We start from the raw sequence: 21,372 nt of genomic DNA on the forward strand, positions 1-21,372 counted from the left end.
AGAGCAAGCAGCCTGCCTCTTCAGAGAAAAATAGCCAAAGCAGCGTCCAAGACACATCACCATGGTCTAGATGTTCCTATGATTGGCAACATGTCAAAATGTATGTTTTCATCGATGGTGGCAGTCACATCTGTCTCTCCCGGGAAAAGTATGTAAAAGAGCCATTAAGCAAAAAGTTGAAAAATTTCAACATTTGATCTTTCTGCTTTCCCAACAATTGTTTTACAGATGTGTTCACATGTCTAAGAGTTTGGCTCAAAATGCCCAAGCACTCGAGAGTAAATTACAAAGGGTCCAAGTGTTTTTTTTGTCTTGCTCATTCTTCAGCAGTGAGTTCTTGGGGTGTCTTGTACTGTCTGTAAAAGGGGCACAGGCAGAGTCTGCTTGATCAATGAGTCCATCTGTGCCTTGTTATCCATGCAGACCCTGAAGGAGACAGTACCATGAAGGCTGGGGGAAAGGTGCGTCATTCATTCCACATGTCATCTTCACTCTGTATAGAGTTGTGTAATAGACAGAGAAGGACTTTGCAAGCAGGGTCTCTCAGAGCTCTCCAGGTCAAGGATTCCTGTCAAGAAACTCTATGCTCTAGAAAGTGTTCCAATTCCAAAAGCAGATGTCAGTGTTCTCCAGTCTACCCAGGCATCATTTATTTGTCCTTAAATGTCAGCAGTACCACAGTTAGAAAAAGAATGCTATTGGAGGCTGGTGATTCCTCTCATGAAATCAATATCGATTTGTATCCTTTCTTGCATGTAATGAGTCTCAATTTGTTCTCCTTCTAAAAAAAATAGCTTATTTTAAAGGCCACACACAGGTAGCCATTTATAGATTTGTAGTGATAGATCAAACGAGAGAATGCATTTGAAAGGTTTTATATGGGTAAGTCAAACGTTAATAAATCTTCGCTGCTATTGTCATTCTTGTCACATCACCATCATTGCCATCATTTTTGCAATTTGCCACTCTCTCTGTCTCTTGTGTGCCTTTGACCAAAACTAAAATCAATGGGGCCTGATAGCCCTGGTGTAAAAAATCTCTTCTTTGTCCCTTGCTGTGTACTTTCAGATATAAAATGTAGGCTAGTTTGCCTTCATTTAAAAAATAATGGCTTGGGGTGCAAGGGTAGTTCAGTGGTAGAATTCCTGCCTGCCATGTGGGAGACCTGGGTTTGATTTGGCCTATACACTTCCCCAAAACAAACAAACAAAAACCCAGCCAAGCAAAAATTTAACAGATGGTGCTGCAATAACAGGATACTTGCATGGAAAAAGAATGAAATGTGACCCCCACAGTACAGCATATAAATAAATAAATAATGGCTTTCATGTGAGCAACAATAAGCATCCCATCTTAATGGGATTATTCTGCATTTTAGTATCTTTGACAAGGAACCTGAAATATTATCTCAAAGAGTCCAAATTCCATGTTCGCCATCTCCTTTACACCAAATCTTAGAAGTAGGAAAGAGAAGGGAGCCAGCATTTATTGAAAGTGAATTGCATGGAATTTTCTGCACAAGCCAATGAGTTATTACTAATTTATAGATAACTAATCTGCCCACGGTCTCACAGGTGGTCAAGAAGCTTGGTCAGACTTTGAACCCAGTTATGCTAGACAATATCTGACATATGGCAATTTTTAAGAAATATGAACAATTTTAATTTATTATTGCTGTTGGTTTCAAGAAGATAATATTCAATTCAGGTAAACACTCTATCAAGATGGTTAAATGCATGTGGGTCTATGCAGATAATTGATGTAACACAGGAGTGAAGCGTATTGACTCAGTTATAGGTAAGGTAGGAGCCCAAGTCCCATAAATATTGTTTGAACTTGGTATGGAGTTGACCTTAGTTTCTTATAAACCATGGATTGTTATAGAAGTTTCCATCTGGAGCTTCAGCTGTCAGATACTCATTATAGGCAAAAGAAGAGGCATTTTGGTAGAAGTATGTCCTGTAAGTGTGGTATCAAACCCACTAAAGTAAAAACTGCTTTTCCAAATAAAATCTTAGAAGTTTTTTCCCTACTCATTTAAGATAGCCCTTATAACATAGCCAAAGATTAAAGTTTGTGTTCACAGTTGTCTTAAACCAAGATATTAACCTCTTGGTATTCAATCATAGTTTTATTCCTTTTTATGCATCTCATCAAAGCATTTCGATTAGAACAAGTCATTGAGAAGACAGAAGCCAAAGTAAATAGTTGAGTTTAAATAACTACACTGAAGGGACGACAGTTTCAGTCAGGCCCCAAGTTATGGGGACTTTTAATGATTCTATGGGGTTCTAGTACTTATGGAATTGGCTCAAGCATCAATTTTTTTCTTCTTAATTTATTTCTGATTTCTAAAATCGTCCATGATTTTCAATCCCAGTCTGTCTTCTCAAACTTTCACTGATGGCCTTCTCAGAGGTTGCAGCCAGTTGATGGTTTGCTTTTTCTGGGAGCTCATTAATTCCATCACTTGGCTTAAAGGCAGTGACCTCTGTCCCTGGAATCTAGCCCTGCTGCCATGTTTGCCACATAAGAACCAGAGGTGACTGACAACTCCACTGCATTCAACCCTGCTTCAGGAACAGATCAAGGGAGGTTGTGGTCAAATGGAAGTAAAGCTAGGATACAAATCCAGCTACCCATAAACGTTATCTTTGCCCTGGCTGCTCAGAAGACATTGTGGAATGATTAGATGCACAAATTTTGGAGGCAGATACAGTTGGTTCAAATCCCACCTACAAATCATTCTTTGGACATGTTACTTCATCAGTCTCATCCTCAGTTTCCTCATCTGTTAAATGAAGATAGCAACTACCTTTTACTATTAGTTGCTAAGGTAAAGTGAAATAGCATAAGCAAAGCATTTAGGATAATATCTGATACATGTAGGTGCTTTATAAAATGAAGACCATAAACAGAAGTTTGATGACTTCACCTAATATAAATTCCAGTGCTTTCTGTGTGGTTGAGAGTTCATTTTCAACAGGACAAAGTCTGCCTGTATTTCTCCAGAGGAGAAATACCACAGCAGCCTGATGTCCAATTGAGACTTAACCTCACATAAGACCCATGAGTCCCTACGGAGGGCATTCTCCATGTGTTTCAAACTTGGTGCATCATCCACCAGGCATGTTCCCTCCGGAAAAGCAGGAGACCGCCCAAGGTTTGAATAAGTTCAGGGAAGCATCTGAACTTTTTGGGAGCTGTCCCATCAAAACTGGAGTTGTCTGGGTTTTGACTGCTGGGGCCAATATTCTTTTCTGTCTGGGCTTTTAAAAAAGATCAGAACACTGGGTTAGTATTCCCAGTTCTTTATGTCATTAGAAGCTCTTAAGCATGAAGATCCCACTAATTTCCACCAGAATTTTGTGGATAAAAGAGATGAGTAACGTGAGAAAATGACTGAGAAGATTGGCACTCACTGGGGGAAGTTAGAGACTCCAAAGAGAAAAATAAAAGCTATCTTGATCAGCTGGCCTAAGGCAGAAGGGTTTTTATTATTTATAATTGTTCCCAGCACTCTGCTTTGACTCTCTCTTATATTACATAAATCAGAGTCAGAAAGATTTGAGTTTGAATTCTATTCCTGGTATTTATAAAATGGGGGACTTCTCACAAGCTTCTTAAGTGGTAAGTTGGAAATATTAGTTAAATACTACAGAGGATTATTCATTCATTTGTTCACTCATTCATTCAACAATATTTGTAAAGCACTTGGTCTATTACTTAGCAAGCACCTAATTATGGTAACCCTCAGGGCTGCTGAAACCCCAAAAAGGATTTGTATAATCTTCATAATTGCACATGTCTAGATTTCAAGGAAAATTTCACTTTTACACCTCAATTTTCTCATCTTTATATAAAAAAATGTATTTGACCCTTTAGGGACCTCATGAATTTCCTTAAATTATAAAATGTATGTCCTTCTAAAATCAAACCAGCATTCTTGATTCTCACTTAAATGTGAATGTTTGTCAAGTTTCTCAATTCGCTTGGATTAATACTCATGAAAAATACAATTTGGCTACATCTCAGTGCACATCAGGTGTGCTATGCTGTGGAGTGTTTGCGCATCCAGACTCCAGGAGAGAAGCAGCTCAGTCCTGAGCACAGGGGTCCAGTGCGACACACCCCCCAGCCCCTAGCTGCACAAGGGGTTCCAGGAACCCCTGAGCACACACTCAAGTTTTCCTCCAGTGTCGTAGAAGTGAGAAGAGCTCATGTAGCCCTTTTGCTGTCACAGAGTTTGTGACTTTCAGGGGCTTTAATACTTCCCCAAATAGTATCATCTGTCTCAAAAACTTCAGGTAACTCTTTGTGAATAGTGTCCTTTTGCTTCTCCCCAGTTTAGATTTGTGGTCTCCTTTTCTTCCAAAGTCCTGGACACCCTCCTGATTTATCCATGAACGAATCTTGCTCTACTCTGAAAAAAAAAACAAAGCCGGACAAGATTTGAATAAATATCACACATTGCTTTCATTAACATGTCACATTAAATTTAAAATCTCAAATCTAAGTCAAAAGTTGGATCTCTTCATGGTGTTCAACTTTGGGAAAGTCTGAGAGCTGGGAACACTTTTTCTCATGGGCCACACACACACACACACACACACACATACACACACACACACACACACACATTGAAGATTCCTGTGGTTCCTTCATGTTTTTACTTCCTCACCATCGTTCATATAGCACACTTCATCACGGGCATGTGTGATTCTAGGTGGGTGGAGCCATGTGTTTGAAAAAGTGCCTCCTTTCACCCCACAGTATTGAGAATCCTGTTCCGAAATTGCATTGAAAGAAAAGCATTACTTGTCCCTGTTCTGATGGCTCTATTAAGAAAAGCTTGGCCGGAATTTTCATGTTTGAATGAAACAAAATCCACACCTTCAAACCTTTTGAAGATAAAGGATCCTACTGGAGGTCTTCCTTGAGGGCTTGCCCAAATAGCTACCCTCCACAAACTGTGCCACTCACAGCCTTTCTGCTGTCAGCATCCACTTGCCATAGTGACTTGACACTAGAGCAGCAACATCTCCTGGTGGTACCAGGAAACCCCTCTTTCGTATGCAAGAGCAAAGAGAAGGATGGCTAGACAAAGGTTTGGTGTTTTCTTCCTTATGAGACACAATGGCCTGCTAAGAGATTATACAGCAGACTCAGAATAAAAACAAACAAAATAAAATGAACAAAAGAAGGAAAATTTTCTTGTGTCCATAACAGCAAGTGTTCAAATTTCCCATTAGTAAAATAAGTCAAGGAGGCTTATGGGGGGAACAAAACAAAGCAAAGCTCCTTAGGACAATTCTGAGACTGTCCCACTTCCTAAACTTGCATGAATGGTGACCCATGAGAATGCACCAAATGAGGACATCATCTGTGTCTCCCCTCCCACCCTTCTCATCGTTTCCATCAAAGGAACAAAATTGACATTGCGAAAAAAAAAAAGATATTGGTATCACTAACCATATAGGAAAGAGAGTAAAGGAGCAGGAAAAAAGGAGGAAAGAAATTAACTAACATAGCACGCAGATGCCAAAACTAAAGGTTCATCTTTCCGAGGCAGGGCTCTGGCCCCATTCCATAACTGCCCAGTTATGGGGTTGACAGCAGAATTGAGGATGCTTCCCTTCCAATAGTGTTGATTGGACTAATTACACTTTTTTGTTTTAATTTAAGTTTTGAAATAAATGGTCAGCTTTCTACCAAGAAGATGGTTTTCAGGTGGGCCACAATGGCTCAGCAGATAGAGTTCTCACCTGTCATGCTGGCAACCCGGGTTCATTTTCCGGTGCCTGCCCATGCAAAAAAAACAAAAAAACAAAAATGGTTTTCAGCTTCTATGTTGACAAGCTCTCCCTGTTCTGAGCACTACCAGTTTCTGGAAGGTGTGCCATCTCGGCGCAGTTCTAATTGTCTTGTCTTCACCTGTTGGTGACAAGGGATTCCTGCCCTAGGGTTCTGGGGACAGCTGAGCACACAGCCCCTGACACCAGACAAATGAGGTTGCAGCAGTTTAGTAGACACATATACTCACAGCCCAGGGAGCAATGACAGTGCATGCCATGCATAATCCCACGGGGTCTGCACCTGGGAACAGAAACAGGGTGGCCCAGCAGGGGCTGTGGAAGGCGGCTTTGTAGTAATAAGAAGATGAGGTGGCCTCTGGTTTCTGCAGGAGGATGCAAGTAGCCTGTTTGAATAATTCTGTGGGCTGGCAGGAGCTAAAACCTTCCACTCAGGACTGAGCCGGAGCTGGACCAGGCTCATTTGATAAGGATGATTGTTTGGCTGGCGACCTTTTCCAGAGGAGTGGGGCGTGGGGGGGGGGGGAGCAGGGAACTTGTAGTTACACCACTTTGAGGCTCTCTTGATTTTACCAGATGTCAAAGCGGCATGTAAAATTGGATCTTAATCTTAGGCCTGTACCACAGCACACAAGAAAAATAGACATTAACAATAACAAAAAAGCCGCACACGGTATAATCATCAACCATGATAAATGCTCTGTCGTTTTCTATGAACGTGTCTCATTAATGGAATGGCAGAAGACCAATCCCAACCAGATAATGAATTTATTTTTTTAGCTTTCACAGGTAGAAAGAGCAGCCAATGACGCTAGCTGACCCAGTTTCTTTTTACAGTAAAATTCCATTTTAATGGAATAGGTTTGGAACTAAGGTCATTTGGTTTTTTAAAATCCCATAAAAGCAGAAATTGGTGATCACCGTACGAAAATGCTGCAAAAGCTGGGAAGAAATTCAAGGGTGCATAAATTTGCAGCATGGAACCAATCTGTTCGCCTGGAGAAAAATAAAATGTCCCCTGACACAGAATGAGGGAGAAGAACACGGGCAGGGAGGGGAGGGACAGTCAGAAAGGGAAATTTGAGAAAGTTTCTTAACCCCCTGTTGTATTCAAATTTGGAGGAAAGAATGTTGAATTAGCAATATTGCTAATTAGGAAGCTTGACAACTGTTCAGTGGAAATGTGTGTGCTGAGAGACTAGCGAAGCCACTGCAGTGACTGAGTTCATGACAGTTGTCACCTGCAGTAGGGATTAGGCCGATGGAAACAGGTGGCTTGCTGCTGTTAATTGCCTTATGGTAAAACAATATTTTGTTAAATGTGATATTAATATATCGCATTTCTCCAAGAGTGGGCTGTGTCTTGCAGACTTCATTTAGCTAATGCTCACAACATCCCTGAAAAGCAGAACATGAATGGAAATCCAATTGTCCATATGTGTCTGGCAAAGTTCATGAATTCCTGACAAGAAAATGTGAATTTCCCTTAAAAACAAACAAACAAAAAAAACAAAAAACAGTAAACTGCAAAGCTAGGGAAATTTTAAGGAAGCTTTGCAGATGTTAGAAAGGGATAGGATAATAAACAATGATGTGAAATTCAAATGTAAAGAGAAAGGATTTTCGGAGAAACTAATAGAGGCCTTTATTATTGGTGAGGCAGAAATCTTGGATGCTTTGATAGAGAGTGAGAAAGAGTGGGAGGGAGAGGAATGGAAGGAGGGAGAAAGGCAGACATGTATTGGATGCTTACAAAGTGCCAGGGAGTGCATTAAGGATTTGTATACCTATTGCATGCAGTCTTTTCAGCAACTCTAACATGTCACATCCTCATCCTTCTCATCTGACAATAAGGAAGCCTGTGTTGAATGACTTTCTGAAGTCACACGAGTGGGAAAGTCAGAACCAGGAGTGAAAACCAGCCTCTGTCTCACAGCCCAGCCTCTGCTCTCACCCAAAGCATCACGTTGTTTCCTCTTGGGGCAGGTGGGGTTGTAGCTAGAAGGAAAACACTGGACTCTTTTATCAGGGTGAATAATGAAACAAACTGAAATTTAGATTCTAAACCTTCCTATCAGACATCAGGCATTGTTGAGAGCAAAGAAACGAGATCAAGAAGAGAGGGAAAATGCCACGTGCAACAATACCTCGAGTAATGCATTTCTCTCCTTTGATCTCGAGGGTGTAGGGGCAAGAGTGGCAGTAGAAGCGACAAGCTACTGTCACTTGTGGGGGGGCCCAGCAGGTTTCCCTCCCAGGGACATCCTTCCAGGGACCGTTCCTGTGCTGTCACCTTCCAGGCATCACCAGCACAGCTCTAACAAGCAGCATGGCCTTAAGGGCTTGTCTCAGTCAGTCCCAGTGCTGAGCGGCAAAAGGACCCTTCTCCCTGGTGGGGATACATTCTTTCACAAAGCTTTGCCCTATCCGTTTCTCACAGAGGCTCCATGTTATCTCTTTGTTGACTCGTAAGGTCAATTACTACAGTCCCCAGCTTCCTAGGAACTTGGCCTGAGCTACCAAAAGGGCTAAGTTGGAAGTAATCAGAGTACACCCCCCTAATGTGCCATTAACCAGATTCTCTCCCCATCCATGTCCCCACTCATGGTTGTCCCATCAAAACGAGCTCCTCTTCTGCTGGCTGCCCTGCCAGGAGCTCTTGGGTGGCCTTCAGCATCAGGCCCAGGTCCTGCTATGAGGCCTTGATTCTGACATTCCCTCCAGTGCTTTCTGTGGACACTCTTTAGGTCCTTATGAAAATAACCCTCCAGCAGCCTATCTTTGCCAACCTTGACTACAGGTTTGAATCCTGATGCTGACATTTACTAGTAAGTCACTTTACAAACAACACAACTTTCCAAGCCTTGGTTTCCCTGTCTATTTTATGGGGATACTGATGACTAATTGAAAAGCAACATGAGTGGAAATTTGCAACGTATTTTTTTCCCAGCACCCACCTTACGGACAAAGAGACAAATAAGACATCAAATACAATTTAGGGGATTATTCTATAATCTAACTTTTAGAACTCACCGTGCCATGCCAGTGTAGATTTAGCCCTATCCCATACACCCCCTAGAGCTGCATCTTTAGTTCTGTAACATCCTTACAGTTGCAGAGTGTTTTAAGTTAGTGGAAATGCATTCACGGAAGATTTTTTTAATCTTCATATAATCCTGTGAAGTAGGTAGATTTGCTTCTGCTTCTCACTCTACAAAGAAGGAAAAGGAGCTTATTTATTTTTAAATTTTGCAGAGCAAATCCTCAAAGCCAGGTCATCTGGCTCTAGTCCTCTGTGCTTGTCCTGGGGGTCCTGAGGTCACCGATGACCAAATGATGATCTAAATGACGACTCTGAGGCCAAAACAAGATTCCAGATCTTCAAAGAGAGCTTCTATTTGATCATTCTATTGGATCAGCAAAGTGGGTTAGAAATCTCTAGAAGTATTTTTTCAACAATAGCAGTTGGAATAACACTGGCGACTGAACACTCCATTTCCTGAACATTCCGCCTTAGTCAACGCTTTCTTGTAAACTCTTGTCCTCGGTTATTAACACCAGGGTAGGGTCTGGGCCACACATGGATTCACCATCTGAAGGAGGAATAGAAGAGTCATCATTGCAACTTAAAGCAGCACATGGCAGGAAATGAGAAAAAAAAAAGATTATAAAAATTGTAACCTTGCTTCTGTCTCCAAGGAACAAACAGAAAAACAGATGCCTGTGACTTTAAGAGGATGGGGAGCCTGTCACAGGTGCTAAGGAATAAAATGGTTTTCATGGGGCTTCCCAAAGGCCTCAATCCTCATCCAACAGCCCACAGCCTTCAGTGTTTTTGTCTCTGGTATATATTTATTGTTGGGAATGAACGACTTGGTGAGGAAAGCCCCAGTCCCTTCAAGGAGGCGTCTGTACCCCATGACAGCACATCACTTCCTTTCTGTGGGGAAGGTGGTCACCCAAGGATTCAGGGCCACTGCAAAGGGCCAGCCTCTCTCCTCCTCTTTCTTCCTCAACAACCATCCTTCTTCCTACCTTGCCGGATGTAATTTCAGCCCCGTTCCTCTAGCTCTCTGCCTAGCAACATATTCAAGCTATTCCATTGGACCTTTCTGCTCTCAGCTCACCCAATCCTTCGCTGCCACCCCTTAGCCTCCTCACCAATCACGCAGCGCGCCTCCCCTGGCCCCTCCCTATTTCCGCCTCACCACTATATAAAGCTCTGTACTTCCTGTAATAAACGTTCTTTCGTCTCGTGCGCCCTCCAGACCTTCGAGCCCCCGGGACCGGTCGGCTACCGAGTTCCCCCTTCTCGCTGCGAGGAAGACCCCAGGCGGGAGCTAGGGAAAGCTCCTGCAATTGGCGCCCGAACAGGGACCTCCCCGCCGCTTGTCTTCTCTCCAGCCCCGTTCGCCACGCTCGACAGCCCCGTCTGATATGGATCCCCCTGAACGCCTCCACCTGGGTAGCCCCGCAACTCCCCTATCCTTTCAGAACCGAAAAGCTGTCCTCATTCTTCCGCCGCAAGCGAGACTTCGGAATTTCTGCCGCGATGGCTGCCGCTGTCGTCGCATCTCTAGCCGCCACTACTACAGCTGCTGTCGCCCTCACCCGAACCTCCACCACCACGGAAGTCATCAACAACCTCACTCGTACCGCTGCCGGTGCACTTGGCAGTCAAGAGGACCTAAACCTTCTAATGCACCACTCCATCTTCAATCTACAGCAGCAGATGGACTTAATTGCCCAAGACATCGAAGCCCTCTACGACATAGCTTCTTCCACGTGTGATGGACGGTACCCCTTTTCCAGCCTCTGTGTTACCCCTGTCCCTGTTAATCACTCCCAACCCCGCCTCACTTTGCGTGACTGGATCTTTATGGCTTATAATGAATCTTTCTGGAATCATACCCACCAACTCCAAGCTCACATACTTGCTCTAGAAAAAACAATTATCCCTAAAGTCTCTGCCTCCATTCTCTCTGACCTAACGAAAAAGTTCTCTTCTTTCTTCAAACCCTCTAACCTCATCTTCTATGGAATACTATTACTTGCCCTAATTGTCATTCTTATTATGTTCAAATGCATATATAGACAACTCTCCCACCATAGACAACAAACTAAACTTCTTGCTCTAGCAGCTCTCGAACTTCAAAACCCCTTCGCAGACGCAGGCCATCGCCAACAGGCACAGGTATGGTTAGCGAGTGTTGCCCACCCTAAGGACTGATCACCCTTTGGGAGCATGGCTCATGCACATGCTGGCTCATCCGCATGAGCCCCACGGGTGCCCGCGGGCCACCTGCACCTGCAGCCGGCCTCGCCTCTCCCCTTTTTCTTTTCTACTCCCTCTTCCTCTCCTATTAAACAAAAGAGAGGAATTGCCGGATGTAATTTCAGCCCCGTTCCTCTAGCTCTCTGCCTAGCAACATATTCAAGCTATTCAATTGGACCTTTCTGCTCTCAGCTCACCCAATCCCTCGCTGCCACCCCTTAGCCTCCTCACCAATCACGCAGCGCGCCTCCCCTGGCCCCTCCCTATTTCCGCCTCGCCACTATATAAAGCTCTGTACTTCCTGTAATAAACGTTCTGGTGCGCGACGCCTTGCCAGCCCCATCAGTTCCCGCGAGTCGTTCTTTCGTCTCGTGCGCCCTCCAGACCTTCGAGCCCCCGGGACCGGTCGGCTACCGAGTTCCCCCGTCTCGCTGCGAGGAAGACCCCAGGCAGGAGCTAGGGAAAGCTCCTGCACTACCTGGCACCTCCATTTCTTCTTAATTTATTTTTCTGTTTTCCCACTTTTGAAGAAAAGTCTAGACCAGGGAGGCCGGGGAAGCACATCCAAGCTTCTCCTCAAATCAAGTGTCACCACTGTGAACTCTGTTCTTCTCCGGAGACAAGACCTGGAGCAGGGATGGGTGTGGTCTAAGTCCGCCTTGAGCCAGCCAACTCTAGTGGCACAAAGTGAGTCCACACAGTGAACGGGCTGATTCAGCTCTTCAGAGGAGCCCTGGTTCAGTGGCATTTCGTGGACTTCTCTAGCTAGCCAAGCTTACCTACCACAAGACCTCAGGCATACCACCTGGAATGCTATCCCTGATAGCCAGGGGTGCCAAGTGTACAGCTTACCTCAGCTTTCTCCGTGGGACCCAAATCTGGGCACTGGTTTTCCAGATGCATGCTTATCACTAATTGTGCTCTCTTAAAGATTGTTACTGATACTATAAGTGCCAATTCCAATTTTCTTTTTCATCTTCCTTCATCCCCTATTGGGATGACCCTATTCCAGCTCTCCTTCCTCTCCTTACAAGGCTTCCCTTTCCTTGATGCTTCCTCCTCTTCACTCCTTTTGACTGTGGCTGCTATTCTAAAGTTTACACGTGGTTCTCCTGTCTTCTCTCTCTACACATTATCCTTTGGTAAAGTCATAAACCACTGCTTTAATTATCGCCTCTGTGTAAATTACTCTTGAATCTCTATCTCAAGATTTAAGGTTTTTCACTGCAACAGTATCCACTTGCCAGAGTGTGGCGTTTGAAAACTTAAGAATTGGAAAAAAAGGAATGGAGATGGATTCCAGCTTCACATGTTTTTTTTTTTATTTTTTAGATGAATCAGCTGATTCCTATAAACTTACCTGAGGTCACATCATTTAAATGGGTAGCAGTCATAGCAATTTGCATTGACCAACCTTTTCTTCCTTCTCATATTCTTTGTACTAGCTGATCTGGGCTACTGTCATGTCTGCTTTTTCTTCATGACTCCCATCCCCATAGTTTCTTTCTCTCTCTCTCTTTTTTTTTTTTTGCATGGTCAGGCACCGGGAATCGAACTCAGGTCTCTGGCATGGCAGGTGAGAACTCTGCCTGCTGAGCCACTGTGGCCCGCCATCCCCGTAGTTTCTTACCTTATTTCCCCCCTGAAATGTACTCTCCTCCTTCCTCTGCTTCTATCTACATAAACACGACCTAGTTCAGCACTCATGAAATATTAGTGTTCTCTCCCCCATTTCCTTTAAGTGGGAGGAGAAGCCCACTGATTGAAGGAGTGCCAGGATGGAAAGGAGAGTGGAGAAAACAGGTCCACAGACTGGGCCTCAGCATTCTCAGGCACTCACTGGGACCTGCCTATAGATTTAAGGGGCCGAATATATGAAAACCACTCCCCACCTCTTTATTCTTCCTTCTACTCACCCCTCCATTGCCAATATTTAGGAAGATCCAAAATACCCTTAAATGACCACATGTCAAAAACATAAGTGCTGTATGGAAGGAAATTCAATGAAACCTTTTTAAATCATTATTTTTAACAATCCACTCCAAAACATGTCCAAACTAATCATGGCAATTTAAGAGACATAGGAAAGATTTGTGTTAAAGTTGCTAGAGAATGACTTATTTTAGGCATTATTGAAAACTTTTGGTTTAAAAGGCAACTATTTTCCTCAACAACATGAATCATACACTTTTTTTCAAAAATCATACACTTTTTCTATCTGCCACTCACATTCTGCCTTACCCATTCATACCGTTGGAATATTCACATGGTTTCACAATTCTCTTTTGTTATGGTCAAATTTGGGGAGGAAATTAATGTTGAATGTGGATGTGCCAGAAATATTTTCATATGTTTTTTAATTTATATTTTACTGATAATTAAAATATTTTGAAGAAAGAAAAATGAGAAACTTGGATATTTTGCTGGTGAATAGCACTGCATGTATACTGATGAATACATCTCAAATGAATTTCTCTTTTGTTTGTTTTAATCATTGTTATTACTGGACAAAGTTCCCAGTGGCATTTAGTCCCCTGTTTTCAGAGTCTTAAAACTAAATCTTTGCTTAGTCTATTGAGCTACTTTGTTAGTTAACCAGAAAAGTCCATATATAATAGGGATTTTAATACTTGTGCTTAACATTTTACACAGTAGATTATAAAACTCTCTTGACATTAGTAGAATCACACAGAGATCTCAGACTCAAACCCCAGTGGTACAATGTCTAGCCTGACCTGAGAAACTCTATTGGGAGAGAGCAGTGAGAATGAGTCCAAATTCCTGAACTACATATTAAGGCAAATCAATTACACTTGCAGGTGGGTGGGTGGTGGTGGCAGTGGGATAGGGCATGAGGACCCCCAATTCATGGCTGTGCTCCAGGACACCATGCTTTGTCTTGACTCCCAGCCATCCCTTGATAGCAGACGCTGTAAGGGCCCAAACATATTCTCATTATTGGTCAAACAACTCCTCAACCATATGGTACTGAGGCCTGATCAGTCACCACATCTTTGCATATGAATGATAGCATATCATCACAATTTAATAAGGTGTTAGCAAACTGGAAGTCCTATGCCTGAATCTTTTCTTGCAAATGAGAGCTTGTCAGTATCCAAACCTTAAGTAGAGAGGTTTCTCCCTCATATTCTAAATTATGGGTCACCAACTTTACAAAGGGGGTGGGGGTGGGGTGTCAAGTGTTAGTCCCCTGTTTTTCAATAAGATAATATATGGGAAGTACCTGGTCACTGGTATATTACTGAGACCCAGAAAACTGCAACACCCATTTCTATTATTAACCCTGAAGGCTCTTATTAATTCCTCCGAGGTTCTGGGGATGGATGTTGTACCACAGTCTCATGCCACTGAAAACTGATTAACCTGTCTTCCTCTGTACCTTGCATTTTTCCTTCATGCCATCTCTCACAATTCTAAGACCACTTGGCTATGTAGCTTGGGAAATTCTCATGCCAACAAAGCCAGGAAATAAAAACACTAGCCTAATCCTTTGCTAAATCCTAAACTCTGTTAAGGGTTAAGACCCTGCTGGCCTTGTTCCTCCATGGATTCCCTGAGGCCTAGGATACTCCTGGCGCATAGTAGGCATTCAGCATTAATAAACACTACCCTGGCTCCTGATCCAGTTCATGTCTTCTCAATCCTCTGACTTCAGCTACAAATACAAGCTGTTCCCATGGATTTGATGTGACTTGACTCATCCTTCACCAGGTCATGTGAGGCTCTTCACTGTGGGACATCGATTTGGCGAAGACTGAGTTTGCCTCCTACACAGTACCTCATGGGAAACATTGTTGGCCCTTCTCCTTTGTGTACTCAAAAAACAATTTTTTTTTTTTTTTTTTTTTGCAGAAAGTACTATGACCACCTAAGACAATCAAACTGCTTAGGTGGTCACAGAACTTTCTGGAATGAGGAAGTTCTATAAACAACCATCTTGCAGAGGTCAGTAAACATCCTGAAAACACTAATAGCTATTAGTTAAAGTCTTCAAATGCATTGTATTGTCTGTAGCTATTTTCACTTTTCCTTTTTTCTAAAATATTGGAGCGTTTCAGGATAATTTTATTTGAAATTTTTATTTTTCATCTGTACCTAACCACAGACTAAAGGGAGCCCACAGTTCTTTTTCGAATAATTTTTTTTAATTGTATAGTGCACACCATTATTAATTATTTTTATTGTTATTTGTAGTGAAGTAACAAAAAGTAAGACTTTGACCAGCTCTGAAGATTGGGAAAGCCCCATTTTCACGACAGACAGGAAGTCCCAGCTTGGGCTTTGATTGACCTTGAGGTTTATACTCATCTTCCTGGCCCCTTCCCTCAATCTTCAAACACAACCTCCACAAAAGGAGACTGTCAGTAAAAGTGGGAAGCTATTTTGCCAGCAATCATTTGAAAGTCACAGAATTTTGAAGTGGGAAGTGATCTGGAGTTCTATTGCTTCATTTAATTCCTTCATTTTCACAGGGAAAGAAAATGAAACCCAGAGTGACTAAGTGATGAGGTAAAACTTGGACCAGAATCCTGAAGGTGTAGGTGGAATTGTCTAGGCAAAACCTACATGAGGAACCTATTGCTTCTCTGGATTCTACCACACAACTTTGGTCTCACAGGGGGCAGAATCTATAGTGAAGAATAGCTAATGGTTCTTTTGTACACAATGATCTGAAAAACACCCAACCTCTAAAGCATATTTTCAAAGTAGGAGTAAAGAGACAAATGGATGGTAAGTACTTAATTTAGTTGTTCAATGTGGATTCCTAGTCATACCAGAATTCCTCTTAATTTTATTCAGCTAAATGAAGACCAAATTACCATCAAGGGTGATTTTTATGAAGCGGTGAATGACTAATTAGCTTGACTTTTTATCATAGCTTGAAGAGATCCCCCAGTGACTCCCTATGTTTTGAGAAAGCACAAATACTGTTATAGATCAAAGGGAAGGTAATGAGAGATCTGGACATGTTAAGGTGCCGCACTGAAAGCCTCATGTAAACAGGTAATTGAGGAACTACTTCCAGCTGGACTCCTGACCCTAAAGGCTATAACATCCCGGCAGAGAGAACCACAATCAGTGGTGTCACAGCCTTCCAAGGCTGAGAAATGGACCTTCATTCAGGCACCCCTGGGGATGTGAAACCAACTGCCATGCCTCTTGTAATTGTGTTCTTGGGAATGGAGACCTCAGTGCATGCCAAAGCTTTTACTGCTGTCCAAAGTCTCAGAGTTCCTTCAAAATCAGCATTCTCCTTATTTAATGTTAAAATTAACCAAAGATAGCAATGCAAAATTGTTCATCTTGCTGACATTATTTTAAACCATCTAATCTCATTAAACCAATATTAGTTACAAATAATGTTTCATTTAAATGTAGTATGTGGTTGTATCAGAAGGAGAAGACCTTGGTTAAAATGTTATCCATATGTCCTTGGGAATGACACTTAATCCTTCAGCATTTCATTGTAAAATGAAAAGAATAATATCTTTTTATTTTAATGATTCTACAGCTAACATATGTATAGTAGGAAACAATTTTTATGAAAGAGTGTACATTATGCTTCATGAAATGTCTCCAGCAGGTGCTATGGCAATTAAAATTCCAAACAATTTCAAATTTTAAGCTAGAGTTAATTATTTGGGAAATTTGCACTTTACTCATATTTTAAATTATGGTTTATAATCAGAAGAAATTAAGAAAATTTTTCCTTTGAAAAATATAAGACTCTAAAGTAGTGTAAAAAGTCTGACCAACTTGACAAAGCTTTTGAAGTAATTAAATGAAACAAAAGGCTTATTTTTTATATGACTAGATGTTCATCTATAAAATCTCAACTTTATGAATTCTAAGTTCATATGATAACTTTTTGCTTTGGCTCCTTTTATTAAAATTGACTGAGCTTTTATTAAAATCGTTACCAGGATTTTTTCAAGGTGGTCTAAGATCCTGCAAATATCTCACCATTATATTTAGATGCTACATGAATGGTTCAAATAAAAATCTATTCAGGAATTACTTTTCCTTGGAAGTTTTTCCATGGTAAGGGCTTTGAAGAAAGGATTTTAGAAAGTGCTGAGAAAATACACTTCCAGACCTTTTCTGGACAAAAGAGTCAGCTCTGAAGTTCTTGAGATTTAAAAAGAAATAGTTTATTAAAATGGAGGATATTCAGACCTGCTGTCATTTAAAGATTCTATAAGAAAATCAGAAATTCCTCACTTCTGTAGCACTTAAGTTTTGCTCGCCAAAAGGATCAAACAGAATTTGGTACAGATATTTATGAATCCGTGAATATGTGCGTTTAATGGAAAGGGTTGTAGAGCATTCATGGATGTTTAATGGTGCTAACAAATAAATCAATGGATTTTACAAAATAGACACAGGGCCTTTTCTGGTTTTAACCTGTGGAGATCAATTTTCACACAGAACTGACATTTTTTCATAGAATTTAACATCCAGAACAATTTGCTTCAATGTGGCTTCCTGGTCTACCTGTTAGCCTATGTTATGTGGTTCACAGGCTGTATTTAGTTAATTAATCCAGATGAGAGTTAAGAGGTATAGATGTGGGTCTATGTGGAGGATGATGGGTATTATGACCTCTTTTAGGGGAGGAAGGAAAATATTGGTCAACTTGTTGAGAAATTTCAACCATGTTTGAAGAACAAGGAGAGATTTTCCTCTTGAACACTGAATGTATCAATTATGGAATATATCCGGATTGCATTTCAGTTCTCCAAGACTGCTGCTCATCTTTTAATTTCCTATCCTTAAATAAGACAAAATGGAATAGAGAAGAAAGGACAGGTTTGACTCTAAATCTGTCAAGGAAGTGTATAGAAACCCTTCAAACACAGTGTAATTTATTTTGAGAATCAGTGAGCTCATGATATTATGTAAAGGGACCTTATGTATACTACTGGCTCTCCTTATCTCCAGTGAGAATTTATTTTGTAATATGAGAAACTCAAGAATTGAGAGAAAACACCCTCAAGGTCACATAGTATTGGATGTATGCTGCAAGACGCTGGAATGGCATTCCGATGATGATGCCATTTCAGGGAGGTGAAATGGAGATGTATTAGTTAAGATTGCCAGATAAAACGCAGTTAAATTTGAATTTACATGCAATATTTGAGACAAAGTTATGCTAAAAATAATTCGTTATTTATCTGAAATTCTGAACTGGGCATCATGTGTTTTTATTTGCTACATCTGTCAAACCTACAGTAGCAGTAAATAATTGTTTTCTGGTTCTCCTCTCACCAGTTATTGCAAAATCTTTAATCTCTCCTTAAAATCTTCCATGGGAGGACCGCAAATATATCCCATGTGCATGCAAATACAGCTGTCTTAGCTACTGTGTGGCATCCTCTAATTTCTCCTGTTTTGGTTTCTGCTTCTTGAGGCTATGTCTGCTGGCAAATATTCTGAAACTTGGGAGACCCCATGAAGATGCCTCTGTCATGCCCTTCTGGCTGGATTATTTTTCTCTGAAGCTAGTCAACTTGCATTGTTCCAGTGCCAAACTGGGGCTTTGGACATTGGCTGCTTTGGATATCAGGGACTCCCTACAATATATGACAGTAGTTAACAGCAAAATCTTTGATGTTAGAGATCTTATCTGGCTTCATCACCTTTTGGATGTGTGACCTTGGGCAATGTTCTTCATCTCAATAGGCTTCATCCATAAAATAGGATAATACCTATACCTGCTTCAAATGATCATTCAATGATTATTATTTGAGAATAAAATTACATGATACATGAAAATTACTTACCACATCTAGCACAAAGCGTGTATAAATACTTTGAAGAAATAAAGCAACCTAAAAGACCATAGATAGAAGACAGCTTGAATAATGGTACATTCACACAGCAGAATACTGTGTACTATGAATTTAAATGAAACATATTTGTGGGTGGTGCTCAGTGGCAGAATTCTTGCTTGCCATGCCACAGACTCGAGTTCAATTCCTGGAGCCTGCCCATGCCAAAAGAAAGAAAGAAATATATTTGTAAATTGGACATATATTGGTAAATTTTTAAAATATCAAGTTACCAAAAATAGTATTCATGTTATGCCACCTTTTTGGGTGAGAAAGAAGGGGGAATGAGAATATATAAGGGGCAGGGCTTCAGGAACTAGCAGAGAAAGGACCTCTGAAAATCATTCCTTCATAAAAGCAAAAGAATGCTGGAAAAATTGTTAAAATTAACTTTTTAAGAACTCTGGAAATTAGCCAAAGACTTGCAACAATCTGTTTATTTAAAAAAAAAATGGCTAAATCTTGGTAAGAACAGTAAGATTTGTGGCATGTTAGGCTGCCCTATTTCCCCTGAACCTCTCCTTAGCTCTCCATCAGCTGTGAAAATCAGCAACTTTATAACCAGCAGACTAGTAGCCACTGGAGGGGACAGAGTCGGCTTGGAGCGCCTCCAAAGCACTAACCTTAGAGAAACGTCAGTATTTGACCTTTATGGAGGCTTTCTGGGGAAGTCCTATTCACAGGCTTTTTCTTTCTTTTTTTTTTTTTTTAATTGTTCCACCTGTCTCAGAGCTTGGGCAGTCTAAAGAGTTCTATCCCCAGGGCATAGGTTGAAAATAATCAGTGGCAATTGTTAAACAGTGCACCTACCTGAGCAGATACCAGTTGAGGCAATGAAAAAAAAAAAAAGAGGCTGCCAATAAAAACGTAAGGGCAAGACCTGGGAAATGAGATGCCCAAAGAGGGTTTTGAAAAACTGACATATTCCTTACAGAAATGTCTCTGGAGAAAGCCGAGCACATGTGCAAGGTTGTGCACATGCCCAGGAAAGATCTGAGGAGGCCCAAGTGCTCATTTCTGGATGACGTTGAGCTCTATACTAATATCGTACATAATGGTGATGACTGCCTGCTTTCTCTCCATATCTGCACTCATCACTTCTACACAACATGGTATAATCGCCAAGGCAATTAGGCAAGAAAAAGAAATAAAGTTATCCAGATCGAAAAGAAAGAAGTACATCACAGAAAACCATATGTTGTATGATTTCATTTCTGTGAAATGTACAGCATAGGTAATCCATAGAGACAGAAGGTTTATTAGTGGATTCCAAGGGCTGGGGGTAGGGAGGCAATGAGGAGTGACTGCAAATAAGTATGGATTTCTTTGGGGGATGTTGAAAATGTTTTAAATTAGTTAGGTGAGGGTCACTGCTATGGACTGAAGCATGTCCCCCAGAAAAACAAGTTCAAGCTCTAATTTCTGATCCTGTGGATATGAGCCTACTTGTAAACAGGATCTTTGGAGATGTTATTGGCTAAGACGAAGTCAAAGTGAAGCAGGATGGACCTTAATTCAATATGACTAGAGTCTTTATAAGAGGAACTTTGGACACAGTCAGGAGTAAGAAGCAGAAGGAGATAGATTGTCCTGTGATGGGGGAAAGATTAAGTTATGGATTGTTGATAATCTATCATCAAAATGCTAGACTTCAGAGAAAGCATGATCCTGATGACCACTTGATTTTAGACTTCTAGCCTCTAAAACTTTGAGACAATGAATGCCTGTTACTCAAGCCAATCAGTTTGTGGTATTTGTTATAGCAGCACTGGCAAACTAAGACAATTGCACAATTCTGAAAAAATAAAGCCTACTGAATTGTATAATTTTAAATAGTGAATTTTATGGTATGTTGATTATATCTTAATAGTTATATGTATTATATGTTATGTTATTAAAAATATGAAAGTTTCTGTGCTCACATGCAGCATCTTATAGTTCCAGAAAGTTAGAAAGAAATCATAGACTCATTGAGATATGTCAAAAGGGATATAGGAGCCAACTTGCAGGAGTTCCCACTGATCAAGTGACAATTTGAGCATCACGAAAGAATGGTGCAAAAAAAAAAGAGTATTTAAAAATATTACAATAATTAAAAGAGATTTTCCATCTTTTTATTGGCTATATTGGTATAGGTAAAATTTTATTCATATAATTAGAATTTAAAATTCCTAAAACTTAAAGAAAAAAAGAAAGAATGGTACAGCGATAGATTATTGTTATATGCATGAATTCAAAGATAAAATAAAAGAATTATTTGGTGAGGAAAAAGCTTTTCTTTATATAAGAATACTAGTTAATAAATGTAGAAGAAATGACAATTAGGAAATCATCATTTTGCAACTACTATTGTAATAATTAATTTAGACAAGAATCATCAATGAAAGCTAGAGCCAGTGGTTTAAAATTTGTTGGGTGTGCAGAAAAAGTT

The 21,372-nt window shown here is 40.9% G+C and overlaps 1 long non-coding RNA gene across 2 annotated transcripts in view; it reads right to left on the bottom strand.

Annotated features, from left to right (window-relative positions):
• Nucleotides 1-3,275: 3,275 nt before the first annotated feature.
• The window catches only part of LOC143662674 (uncharacterized), an 84,912-nt gene continuing 66,815 nt past the window's right edge, over nucleotides 3,276-21,372 (bottom strand). The window contains exons 1-3 of one of the 2 annotated variants that reach the window (XR_013165534.1): nucleotides 9,849-9,962; nucleotides 8,847-9,406; nucleotides 3,276-4,423 (exon numbers count right to left, since the gene is read on the bottom strand). This is a non-coding gene — a long non-coding RNA (uncharacterized LOC143662674). Of the gene's footprint in view, nucleotides 4,424-8,846; nucleotides 9,407-9,848; nucleotides 9,963-21,372 lie in introns of those variants that run through there. The other variant, XR_013165535.1, reaches the window with a different exon arrangement.

This window comes from Tamandua tetradactyla, chromosome 18 (genome assembly GCF_023851605.1).
Source record: "Tamandua tetradactyla isolate mTamTet1 chromosome 18, mTamTet1.pri, whole genome shotgun sequence".
Lineage (NCBI taxonomy): Eukaryota > Metazoa > Chordata > Mammalia > Pilosa > Myrmecophagidae > Tamandua > Tamandua tetradactyla.